Source organism: Palaemon carinicauda, chromosome 2, assembly GCF_036898095.1.
Source record: "Palaemon carinicauda isolate YSFRI2023 chromosome 2, ASM3689809v2, whole genome shotgun sequence".
Lineage (NCBI taxonomy): Eukaryota > Metazoa > Arthropoda > Malacostraca > Decapoda > Palaemonidae > Palaemon > Palaemon carinicauda.
In genome coordinates this window covers 128,551,567-128,564,664 of record NC_090726.1, presented here as the reverse complement: position 1 = coordinate 128,564,664, position 13,098 = coordinate 128,551,567, and the positions used below count along the sequence as shown (strand labels likewise).

General features: G+C 46.6%; 1 protein-coding gene across 3 annotated transcripts in view; it reads right to left on the bottom strand.

Moving 5' to 3' along the window:
* Positions 1-13,098, bottom strand: part of LOC137621300 (gastrula zinc finger protein XlCGF8.2DB-like) — an 82,337-nt gene that overhangs the window by 2,188 nt on the left and 67,051 nt on the right. The gene's annotated exons all lie outside the window — the stretch shown is intronic.

The following is a 13,098-nucleotide window of genomic DNA, read 5'->3' as shown; positions in this document are numbered from 1 at the left end:
ACTCGATGTCAACATAGAACCAATTTTCTCCTCTGTCCACTGGGTCTCTATTGGGGAGGAAGGGTGGGTCCTTTAATTTATGATCATCGGGTAAGTATATTCAAAAATTTATTTTACTAAGGAAAATAACATTTTTCAATATTAAACTTACCCGATGATCATATAGCTGATTCACACCCAGGGGGGTGGGTAGAGACCAGCATTACATGTTGACATTATTATGAGCTAAGTATTCCGTATTTCATTTTAGCAGTTATTCAAAATAACAAGCATAAAATAAATAAGTACCTGGTAAGGAAGACGACTTGAACAATTACTCTGCCTTTTTAAGTACGTCTTCCTTACTGAGCCTCGCGATCCTCATAGGATGCTGAGTGACTCCTAGGAGCTGAAGTATGAAGGGTTGCAACCCATACTAAAGGTCCTCATCAAAACCTCTAATCTAGGCGCTTCTCAAGAAATGACTTTGACCACCCGCCAAATCAAGTAAGATGCGAAAGGCTTCTTAGCCTTCCGGACAACCCAAAAATATTTCAAGAGAAAGATTAAAAAGGTTCTGGAATTAGGGAATTGTAGTGGTGGAGCCCCCACCACTACTGCACTCGTTGCTACGAATGGTCCCAGGGTGTAGCAGTTCTCGTAAAGAGACTGGACATTCTTAAGATAAAAGACGCGAACACTGATTTGCTTTTCCAATAGGTTGCGTCGAATATACTTTGCAGAGATCTATTTTGTTTAAAGGCCACGGAAGTTGCGACAGCTCTAACTTCGTGTGTCCTTACCTTCAGCCAAGCTTGGTCTTCCTCATTCAGAAGGGAATGAGCTTCTCGTATTAACAGTCTGATAAAATAGGATAAAGAATTCTCTGACATAGGCAAAGATGGATTCTTAACTGAACACCATAAAGCTTCAGACGGGCCTCGTAAAGGTTTTTAAAATAGAACTTAAGAGCTCTTACAGGACATAATACTCTTTCTAGTTCATTTCCAACCATACGATAAGTTTGGAATATCGAACGATATTGATCAAGGCCGAGAAGGCAGCTCGTGTTTGGCTAGAAAACCAAGTTGTAGAACATGTAGCCGTTTCGGATGAAAATCCGATGTCCTTGCTGAAGGCATGAATCTCACTGACTCTTTTAGCTGTGGTTAAGCATATCAGGAAAAGAGTCTTAAAGGTGAGATCTTTCAGGGAGGCTGATTGAAGCGGTTCGAACCTGTCTGACATAAGGAATCTTAGAACCACGTCTAAATTCCAACCAGGTGTAACCAAACGACGCTCCTTCGTGGTCTCAAAAGACTTAAGGAGGTCCTGTAGATCTTTATTGTTGGAAGGATCTAAGCCTCTGTGACGGAAGACTGATGCCAACATGCTTCTGTAATCCTTGATAGAGGGAGCTGAAAGAGATTGTTCTTTCCTCAGATATAAAAGGAAGTCAGCTATTTGAGTTACAGAGGTACTGGTCGAGGATACGGATACTGACTTGCACCAGTTTCGGAAGATTTCCCACTTCGATTGGTAGACTCTAAGGGTGGATGTTCTCCTTGCTCTAGCAATCGCCCTGGTTGCCTCCTTCGAAAAACCTCTAGTTCTCAAGAGTCTTTCGATAGTCTGAAGGCAGTCAGACGAAGAGCGTGGAGGCCTTGGAGTACCTTCTTTACGCGTGGCAGACGTAGTAGGTCCACCCTTAGGGGAAGTGTTCTGGGAACGTCTACTAGCCATCGAAGTACCTCGGTGAGTTATTCTCTCGCGGGCCAGAGGGAAGCAACTAGCGTCAACTTTGTCCCTTCGTGAGAGGCGAACTTCTGCAGTACCTTGTTGACAATCTAGAACGGAGGGAATGCATATAGATCTAGATGTGACCAATCTAGTAGAAAGGCATCTATATGAACTACTGCTGGGTCCGGGATAGGTGAGCAAAGTATTGGGAGCCTCTTGGTCATCGAGGTTGCGAAGAGATCTATGGTTGGCTGGACCCAGGTGGCCCAAAGTCTCTAGCATACATCCTTGTGGAGGGTCCAATCTGTTGGAATTATTTGTCCCTTCCTACTGAGACAATCTGCTATGACATTCAAGTTGCCTTGGATGAACCTCGTTACTAGTGAAAAGTCTAGACCTGTTGAACAGGTGAGGAGGTCTCTTGCAAACTCGTACCATGTCAGAGAGTAGGTCCCTCCTTTTTGGAGATGTACGTCAAAGCAGGGTGTTGTCCGTGTTCACCTCCACCACTTTGCCTTGAAGGAGAGACCTGAAGCTTTTCCAGGTCAGACGTACTGCCAGTAGCTTCTTGCAGTTGAAATGCATGTCCTTTGACTCGAGTTCCATAATCCCGAGCATTCCCTACCGCCTAATGTCGCACCGCAGCCTACGTCCGATGCGTCCGAGAAGAGAACGTGGTTGGGAGTCTGAACAGTCAGGGGAAGACCTTTTCAAAGGTTGATAAAGTCCTTTCACCAAGTCAGACCAGACTTTATCTTTCCGGAAACCGGGATCGAGACCGCTTCTAGCGTCTTGTCCTTTTCCAGTGAAAAGCTAGATGATACAGAAGAGGACGGAGGTGTAGTCTTCCAAGTGACACAATTTGAACCACGGATGACAGTGTCCTAACCAGACTCATCCACAGCCTGACAGGGCAGCGTTCCTTCTTCAGCATCTTCTGGATGGATAGCATGGCTGGGGGTTGATCGTCTTGTTCAGCAATGTCCTCATCAGAGGGTTCCTCATCCGAAACTGATGAGGAAACGGCAACAGAGTGGGCAATCGTCTGACTCGCTGAATCCGGCCGCACTGGTGGATGCGTGACGGAGCCGGACACAAAATCATGGTACTGCTGCACAGTCTGTGAACTGTCAACCATGGGGACGCGAGGAAGTACAGCGTCAACCCGAAACTGTCTAGACTGTCTGGGTTGTGCAGTCAACCCCCTACCGGGTTGCTGAGGTTGCCGCACTGCGTCACAACAAGTCACCTCTGCTGGTTGTTGAACGTCTTCCTAGTGACACACTGAACATCCACAACCACCTCCGAGAGTCGCTTAACGTCAACGTGCGACTGGCAACCCAAACTGGGTCGCATCGGTGGAGGAACCACCTCAACTGGCGGACGCGAGTAGGATACCTCAGCGTCAACAGGGCGCACAACCAACCGGTAGGAAGGTTGTTGGCCAGAAGGTTCTTCTCCGTAAAAAATCCTCTATCAAGGACACAAGCTTGGACTGCCTGTCTTGCAACAAAGCCCATTAGGGTCTATGGGAGCAGGTGTGGCAACAGATGGGGTTAGCGACTGAAGCGGAACCATTTACCATCCCTGGAAGCCTTGTTATGCTTGAATTAAAGTCCATAGGAGGCTAAGCAGCTTAAGGCTCCTCTCCAAATGACAGAGTCCTCAAAGGAATATCAGTAGGAGGGAGAACAGCACTTTCTCATCTACAGGAACCATGTCCGAGAAAAGCTAGGTTATCTCAGTGAGGGTCTCACTGGTGCATAAGCAGCAGAACAGAAGGCAACGTTATGTAACTGCTTGACAGTCTGAGAACTGTCAAAAACTGAACTGTCAACCACAACAGGTGCGTGAGGACATACAGCACTGGTGCATTAGTAGCAGACCAGAAGGCAACGTCATGTAACTGCTTGACAGTCTGTGAGCTGGCAACAACCAAAGCTGTGTGGGGAAGCCTCAACTCCTGACTGACTAGTCTGCTGCGGGCGAGTGGCGGTAACCACAGTGGGTTGCGGAGGCTGACACACCGTGTCAAAACACGGCAGCTTGTGGTAGCTCACGCACGGCAACGGAGTGCTCCGTGTGTCTGAGGGAGTCAGCATGCGTCTGGCAGGGACGACTGCGCATGGGTGGAGGAGCTCTCACAACAAGAGTGTGGGAGCAGGCAGCCGCAGCGTCTGCTGGGCGCACAACCGTGGCAGGTTGTAGGCAAACGGGTGCATCGTCAACGTTCTCCGCAGTCGGAGTGTGGGAGCAGGCAACAACCAAAGCGGAGTGGTGGTGCGTGGTGGGGACTGCCGTGGGTTGCGGAAACTAACGCATCGCGTCAAAACACGGCAGCTTGACTCCACCTTCCCACTGCTGATGCGGTAGCTCCCGCATGTTAACGGAGGGTGCCGCACGTCGGCTAACGTTAACATGCGCCTGGCAGGGTCGATTGCGCATCGGAGGTGGAGCTCTCCGCAGCCGGAGTGAGGGAGCAGGCAGCCTTAGCGTGAGCTGGGCGCACAACCGTGGCAGGTTGTAGGCTAACGGGAGCAGTGTCAACCTTCTCCGCACGAAACTCCTGCATAACCGCAGCTAACTGAGTCTGCATAGACTGCAGTAAAGACCACTTAGGGTCTACAAAAACGGCAACAGACGGAGCTACTGTCCGTTGTGACTGAGGGTCTAAAACAGCTGGTGCGGCAACAGACGGAGTTACTGCCTGTTGCGGTACCACCTTGCCTCTCTTGGGAGGTGTGCAGTCGTCGAATGACTGCAGCGAGTCCGAACTGACCCAGTGGCTACACCTAGGCCGTTGGACTTGCGCGGAAGGGACCGACTTGCACTTAAAAAGCTGCAAGATGTGGTCCATGGTTTCTTACGAGAAACCTCTTCCGCAGACGAGGAATAAATGGGCTCTCTCGTCTTTGTGTGGGTGGGGCGATCTTGGGTAGATACGCCCGAAACCACGGAGGGAAAAACGTCTGTTCGTTGATCAAGGCCTGTGGAACCCATAAGTCGTTCGACATTACTTCTCCCCTGGGCTTGGGAGCTTGTAAGAGGTCCCGGACTAGGTGAACGACTGGCACGAACAGACGAACCCTCGGACGCAACACTGTAACACTTTGCGCATATCACTTTATCACTTTTGATTTTCTGTTTTGCACTTATTTCACTGAAATCGAAACTTTAACTGATCTCTACCTGAAACACGCAATCCTATCCTTCATTAAAAGGTAGTAATTGCGAAAACAGTCTTACAATGCAACAGAAAAACATAAATAAAGATAAAGAATTCAGTGGCTGGAAAAGAGACTAAACACTAGATCAAATAAACTACGTTTACAATCTCTCACCGCACAAAGCCTGGGAACAAGAATAAAACCCTAGAAACGTTTTACCTTCTTCCCCTACAGCGACTAGGGAGGAGAGTAAAAAACGAGAACAACGTTACCCGCTTGAACGAAACGTTTATCCTCCTCTCTCTCCCTCCGTATCTATCTCTCTCTCTCTTCTCTCTTGATTTCGCAACTGAGAGAAGAGCCCAATTATATATCGTTAAAACATGTTATTTGCTAAAGGAAAAAACTGAAAGGTTTTCCAAATAAAAAGTTCCTTTAATTTAGAATTTAAACCATTTAAGCTAAGAAAGAATGAACGAAACGCTAGAATCGGTTTACTCTTACTGCAAAGTGAAACCGTGATACACTCTCTCTCTATCGTAACGATAGAGCGCATGTTGAACGTTCTGAACGTCAACAACTGCGTAGACTAAAAAACTAAACGTTAGTTCATCTTTGAAAACAGTACGAGACTATCAAAGAAATTCTTTCATAAAACATTAAAATTAAAAAAGTATTAAATTCTTTAAAGGTTAAATACGATATAACGGGCTCAATGTTAATTAACTTCGGTTCCAAGTTAAGACCGCCTACTATTAGGAAAGGTCGTATATAAACAAACATAAAAATTTATTTTTTATAAGTTTATAATAAATGGAAAGTTAATCGAAGAGGCCTATAAAGGCGGAGAGATATAAAATAAATAGATCTATAACGTGTTAAGCAAAATTACCAAAAACCTAAACACACTTCCGTCTAAGGGAAGGGTCGGCCATTTAAAAGTGAAAGAGAGTCCATACTCTCTTCGTCACCATAATTAAATCTATCCAAAACGAGTTCAAGTTTTGAAATGAAGAAAAAACCCCTGCATAGCGAAAGCTCAAAACTGGAATAGTGTACTTCACCAAATCGTTGTGAAAACAAATCCAGTTAGGGACGGCGTATTTAGTAGGTCTTGCCAGTGGCACGACAGAGAGAAAATTGGTTCTATGTTGACATCGAGTACTTAAGTACCTACTTGACAGATGGCGCTGTTGATGTACACCCCCACCTGTATAGCGATCGCTGGCGTATTCCGCCCGTAGGTTTTTTCTGTCGGGCAGCAGAGCTGACAGCTATATGATCATCGGGTAAGTTTAATATTGAAAATTACGGTTTGAAATTGTTTACTAAAGTAATTACAATGACAAATTTAGAAGTAATTTGTTTTTTTCTTAACAATACAAACCTGAAACTATTTATAGGGTATTACTTTCGGCAAAGCTTCAAGACAAGCTACTAGAAATTTAGTGAGGGTTAACCACCAGCCCACTAGTTAGCGGGGGTGGAGGGGTGGAGTGGGGTGGGGAGTTGTAGCTACCCCTCTCACTCACACACCTGGGCTGTGAGCCTCACTTTGCTTGGAGATAGGACTTAAAGGGGGACAGGTGCTGGCAGCCCAATCTGTATAAATAGCTACAGGTTAGTATCGTTAGGAAAAATAAAAATTACTTCTAAATTCGTCATTTGTTCAGTAACTAAAAAACCAATGCTATTTATAGGGGCTGACTCACCCATTTGGAGGGTGGAAGTCCCTGCCAATCTGGCTTTTTGGCTTTGACCTGGGGATTCCCCTCTATGTGTATTAGCAAATAGTAGGTGGAAACCCTACATCTCCCTAAAACCTTGCTATGCATGGTTTGCAGCCTACACAAGCTGTGTGTTTGTGATACTAGCAATGTGACTGTCAAGGTAAGAGTTCTTCCGAGTCATGGGAATCATCCGAGGTCACCAAGACATACCTAATACCCCTTCGCCAGGGGATGGGAACATAACAGTACTGTATTGACATAATACCAGGTTACACAAAGGAACAATGGTTTACCTGCAGTTGGTTGAGGTTAGTTTTGCAGAGAACTCTGGATGCTGATTTCCCCAAGAGAGGGGAGGATGAAGAAAAGAAAGAGCCAGTCATTCTTATTCATTCACTCAGACAAAAACCGGATAACTATTGCCCTTAACCTCCTGTTACTTGTCCATCAAGGAGCTTGATGAGTTAAACCAGTTGTTGTGCAGCCCCCACAGGACCAATAGAGAACGTATTGAGTCTCCTGTGGGTTACGTCTAGCAGGTAGTGGGCGGTGAGGGTCGTCTGATGCTTCTATAAGCCTGCTTGTTGAATCTGAGCCACAGAGTGGTTAAGTTTGGAAGCCGGGGACATAGCAAAACCCCTGACGTTTTGTGCTCTAGGTCGACGTGTCGGTGGAGAATTTGGATTTAATGGGAGGTCAATGACCTTGTGAATAGAAGCAGAGATGATGCTTTTTGTGATCCTTCTCTTGACCTTCCCGTGCTGATGAAATGTGCTGGCACAAGAGGGCGAGCTGCTGCTGTTCTTTTGAGGTAGCACCTCGAGCTTCTTACTGGACATAATAGTAATTGATATGGGTTGTCGGTTACAGAATGTAAATTCGTCATCCGAAAGGAATTGAATGTAGGGTCCACTATCCCCAGATTTTGAGTCTTAGCTACAAACTCAGGGACGAAGCTGAAGTTTACCTCTCCCCATCCCCTTGAATGGGCGATGTCATATGAGAGATCACGAAGTTCGCTAACTCTTTCAACCAAAGCCAAGGTGAGTAGGAACACCGTCTTCAATGTGAGGTGGCGATCTGTTGCCTGGCATAATGGTTCGTAGGGGGCACCCTTCAGAGACCGCAGGACCCAAACCACGTTCCATGGAGAAGGTTTCACTTCCAGCTGGGGACAGGTAAGTTCATAACTCCGTATGAGGAGAGAAAGTTCTAGCAAAGAGGATATATCGACTCCTTTCAGCTTAAAGGCGAGACTCAAGGCTGAGCAGTAACCTTTTATTGACGAAACTGAGAGGAGCATTTCCTACCGCAGATGCAAAACAAACTCCGCTACTGCTGGGATATTGACATCGAGGGGAGAGATATCCTTTCCATGACACAAACCACAAAAGACATTCCCCTTTGCCTAGTAGACTGAAGCTGAAGATCTTCGCAGGTGTCCAACCGTCCTCTTTGTAACTTGTGAAAATCCTCTCTGAGTGAGGAGGTGCTAGATAGTCTCCAGGCCTGAAGTCGTAGAGAAGCTAAAACTTTGTGGAAAATGTTGGCATGTGGTTGTCTGAGTAGATTGTGTCACAGAGGGAGCTCTCTTGGAAGCTCCCTACAGACTCCGTTCAAAATGGAGATGGCACATACAGTCAGGTAATCTGTCAGACCGAACAACTTCATGATCTCGTTGGACCTGAAAGACGCATACTTCCAGATCCCAATCCATCCGTCATCAAGGAAGTACATGCGATATATAATAGATGATCAGATATACCAGTTCAAAGTGCTGTGTTTCTACCTCTCCACAGCACCTCAGGTGTTCACAAGTCTTTACTCTTGTGCCCACTTGGGTACACAAGAACGGCATTCGTCTTCTTCGTTACCTGGACGATTGGCTAATTACGACAGGCTCTGGAGATTCTAATAAATCGCAAGAAGTCTCAACTGCAACCAGTCAAAGATATGGTATATCTAGGGATGAGAATCAAGAGCACACTAGGCAAGATCTTTCTGTCCGAGGACAGAGCAAAGACTGAGAGAAGCAGCCCAGGACTTCCTCGTGAGAGATGAGATGCCAGCACAATGATGGCAGAGGCTGTTAGGATACTTAACTTCCGGTTCCTTACCGCCGTCTCTGAATTCGGTCACTTCAGTGGCAGGTGTAGACATTTTGGTCTCAGCACACATTTCAGTGCCAATGGGAACCGAGCAGAAGAGAAAACCGGAGTTGATGGGTGTTAGACACCAACCTACTCCAGGACATAGACCTCTCTCCTCCCCCATATTTGATGCTCTTCATGGATGCATCAAAAGAAGGGTGGGGGGCTCATCTGTTACACCTGACAGCATCCGGGCTTTGGTCTGAATCCGAAACGGGTGCCACATCAACCTCCTTGAAATGAGAGCCTCTTTTCTGGCTCTCAAACATTTCCATCAGCCCCTTCCAGGGCACCACGTAGTGCTGATGAGCGACAACAATAAGGTGGTAGCTCACATAAACAAACAAAGAGGTAATTTTTCTCAGCTCCTATGCCAACTAGCTGTAGAAATCCTTAGATAGACAGAAGAAAACTCGGTAACCTTAACAGCACGCTTCATCCCTGGCAAGAAGAATGTGCTGGCGAACAATCTGAGCATGAGGACTCATATAGTTGGTACCGAATGGTCTTTAAATCAACAGATAGCCAACAAAGTCTTGAACTGGTGGGGTTCGCCAACGATTGATCTGTTCGCAGCATCTCTCGACCAGAAGCTTCAAGTGTACTGCTCTGCAGTACCGGACCCACGTGCGTTATGGCAGGATGCCTTCCAACATCTGTAGGACAACATGGAACAACATGGACGTCTATGCGTTCCCGGCATCTCAATATCTGATGATGACCGTAATAGCTCCACTATGGCAACTTACAGATTGGTTTCCAGACCTTCTACATCTACTCATAGAGACAACGAGAGAACTGCCTCCAATTCCTGATCTACTCAGACAGGCACATGTGAAGATTTTTCACCTAGCAGAGGCATCATTGTGTCTTCACACCTGGAGATTATCCAGCGACTCGTTGAAAGGAGAGACTTTTTGAAGCCAGTTGCTAAACATATGTCAGGATACCTACAAGACTCATTGACTGCAGTGTTCCAGTAGAAGGGGCGAGTCTTTTGTGGTTGGTATCATGGGAGGGATATCCATCCTCTCAGTGCCTCTATATCAGCAACAGGAGAGTTTTTACTGTAACTCAGGGAGGAAAACCTCTAATTGGTTGCAGCGGTGAAAGGCTTTAGCTCAGCCTTAAGCCTGGTCTTTAAACGGAACAGAGTGAACATTTTCTCCTTGACGGAATTGTCCCTCCTACTTCGAAACTTTGAGTAATCTTGCACTCTGTCGCAAGTCAGGCCAGCCCCGTGGAACATGGTCAAGGTCCTATGTTCCCTGAAAGGAGCCCCTTACAATCCTCTGAGACATGCCTCGGACAAGGACTCGACTCTAAAGACGGCTTTCCTGTTAGCCCTGGCCTCTGCAAGTAGAGTCGGCGAGCTTCCAGGCCTTTTCTACGACATCGCCCATTCAAGGGAATGGGGGCTGGTCACTCTGAGTTTCGTTCCGGATTTTGTAGCTAAGACTCAAAATCTGGCGGTAGCTGATCCTAGGTTTGGCTCCTTCCAGTTTGAGTGTCTTCGGTCAGTAACAGACGATCCTGATCGATTGTTACTATGCCCCGTCAGAGAGCTGATGTTGTATCTTAAGAGAACTAGAAGAGCCAGACCTCAGATTAACAGGTTCTTCATGAGCACGGGAAAAACTCGATCTCCTCGTGGATCAGGCGTGTGATTGAAAGAACCACGGCTCAGTATGTCCTACAACCAAGTAAACTGCCCCGTGCACATGATGTCAGAGGGATGAACATCTCTCTGGCATTTAGGAAAAACCTCTCAGTACAGCATGTTCTACTCACAGGCAGGTGGAAACGCCAAACAATGTTCACTGCCCAATACCTGAAGGACATAACCAACAGGAGCCGAGACACTTTTTCAATTTGGTCTTGTAGTGGCAGCTCACAACGTGATCTAACACCTCAGCTCCTTTAGGGGAACAAGCAGCAGATTATCGAGGGTGGAAGTTACCTGCGGGGTATGTCTAGGATGAATGTGAGAGTGACTGGCTACTTCCTACTTTCATCCTCCACTCTCTTGGAGTTCAGCATCTGAGGGACTCTGCACAGCCAACCTGGATTTTCTGTGGGTGAGTGTCACGCTCTGTAAGTTGCCCCCCTATCCAGTAGAAGGTTAAGATCCCGACCTCCTAGCAGGGGGGAGGCAGTTGGTTTATGATTCTGATGTGATTTGCTGTTAGTCCCTCAAATAAAAAAATAATAAACCTGTTTTCCCTTCCAGTCATTGATTACTCAGGCCATCATCCAAAAAGGATAAAATGGTGCGAGGATCCCTCAAGCATCTTACAAAGCTAGAGGCCATACCGAGACAGTTTCTAGCCAGTTGGACAGGACTTCCACCCATCTAAAGGTGAGTCTGCACTTTTAAAGAGCATAAGGTTTGTATTTTGCGTCGGGACAAATGATAAATTTGGGAGTACTGTACAGTAATTTGTATTTCCCCTAGCATACAAACCTGGAGCTCTTTAATCATACTGATCTGCCAGCACCAACCGCCTTAAGTGACGGTTAGTTTTCAGCTTCACCGAAATAATAATGCACTCTTAAAGAGCTCCAGGTTTATATGCTAAGGAAAATACAAATTACTCCCAAATTTGTCATATTAGGCAGTACTTAGTGTGTTAGTCAACTACACGTAAGCAATGGGCAGCGAGTTGTTAGGTTAGGAATTAACCCACCCAAGGGCAGAAAGTATTCATAGATTCTCGCTTTTCGAGCCTGTCTCTGTGGCCTAACCCCCATGAATAAGAAGGCCTGACTGTACCTCAGAAAATCCTCAAATGTAGTCTTCCAGGCAAAGTGGGCCGTATTCTGGGGTTGGTGTCCTTCAAGAGGTATCTCTCCACTTAACGCCTCCATTCCATTAGTTGCGGATTTCTCGTTTTACCTCCGTAGGGAGAAAATACTCTGTTTCTGCAGTAAAAGGATATCGCTTGGCATTAAGCCATGTCTTTAGCCAAGGGAGTAAGTGAACTGCACAGGCTTTCATTTGAGATATTACTCATTCAATGGGCTGGAAGGAGGTCTCTCTAAGTTCGTCTCTGAAATCTTGAGACAACTGCATCACGTCACCTCAACACTCGGTTAACTCATTGGTTAACCATGTTCTCTGTTAAGAACTCGAGTGTTTTCTCACCTGAAAGAAGGAAAGAGAACAGTGTCTCCCTCCTCTTAGGAGTGGAAAAGTCCCTGTTCTTCACCAGATAACCGACCATGCCCAACCAATAGTCCAGCCATGAGGCGGATTGCAAGGCACACTTTGAACCGCTTCATGTTGGCTGCACCTGCAGCAGAAAGCTGGACAGGAAGAGTACTGTAGTCAATTTCTTCAAAGGCGTCTGGGTCAACGATATGATTGCTGGATCCCATGGTAGGGGAGAAGGATTGCCTCCCACTATCTCGAAGTATTTCTTCTGCCTTACGTGAGGCAGAGAAAGTAACCTAGAGGAGTCTACCAAACGAAGAGAAAGGGAGGCACCAGCCACTTGGCCATAAGCTCTCTTATTGGCTGCCTTAGCTCCCCTTTCCCACGGTAAAGCTACCTTGGGTCTGGAAGGTTTAGGAGCGCCAGAAAACTGATCCAGCACCGTATCTTTGCCCTCAGTAGGGACGTCATCAGGTTCTTCAAGGCTATTAACCTTCCTGATGTAAGAGAGCCTTCAAAAAGATCCAATCAGAATCTTTTTGCTTCAAAGAAGTGAAATTCGGGCTGGTAGAAGCAGGGAGCACCCCGTCCGAATATTCTGAACTGTTTTCAAAAGGTTCTTCCTCTCCCGAGCTAACACCCATAGTAGCCTGGGGGGTGAGTGTCGTCAACGGAAAACCTTTTGGAAGCCGAATGGGCTCTCTGGGGAAGGTCGCTATACCCAGGTCTCGTGTTAGCGGCCAAGACGGGAGACTGCTCTCCTTGAGTCTGACATTCATCCATAGAATGCCAGTTGTTGGGTAGAGACTTCGCATCTTTCCTCTCTCTTGGTTGAATCTCAAATTCGTCCAAGAGAGAGGTTTCCTCTCCCCTGATTTATTCCGTTGGTTTAACCCTTGGAAACAACTCTGAGTCAGATATCCTTCGATCGAGTTGAAGGATCTTACCCAGCCCTTGATCCTAACAGGCTTCCAGTGCTCAGTACAAGAGTCTGTGCGAAGGTTAGAGGACTCCGTCCTTCAGGGTGAAGTGACCTCTCTTTCCCTAACCGTCCTCGCGGCCGTTATTTGAGTCCTTACAACCCTCTTCCAGTTCGGATCCTTAGCCTTCAAGTAATCCTCATACTTTGAGGCTCTCTGGGTAACAGGAGGTGGAGGAGGTAATGGCACTCTAGCTAG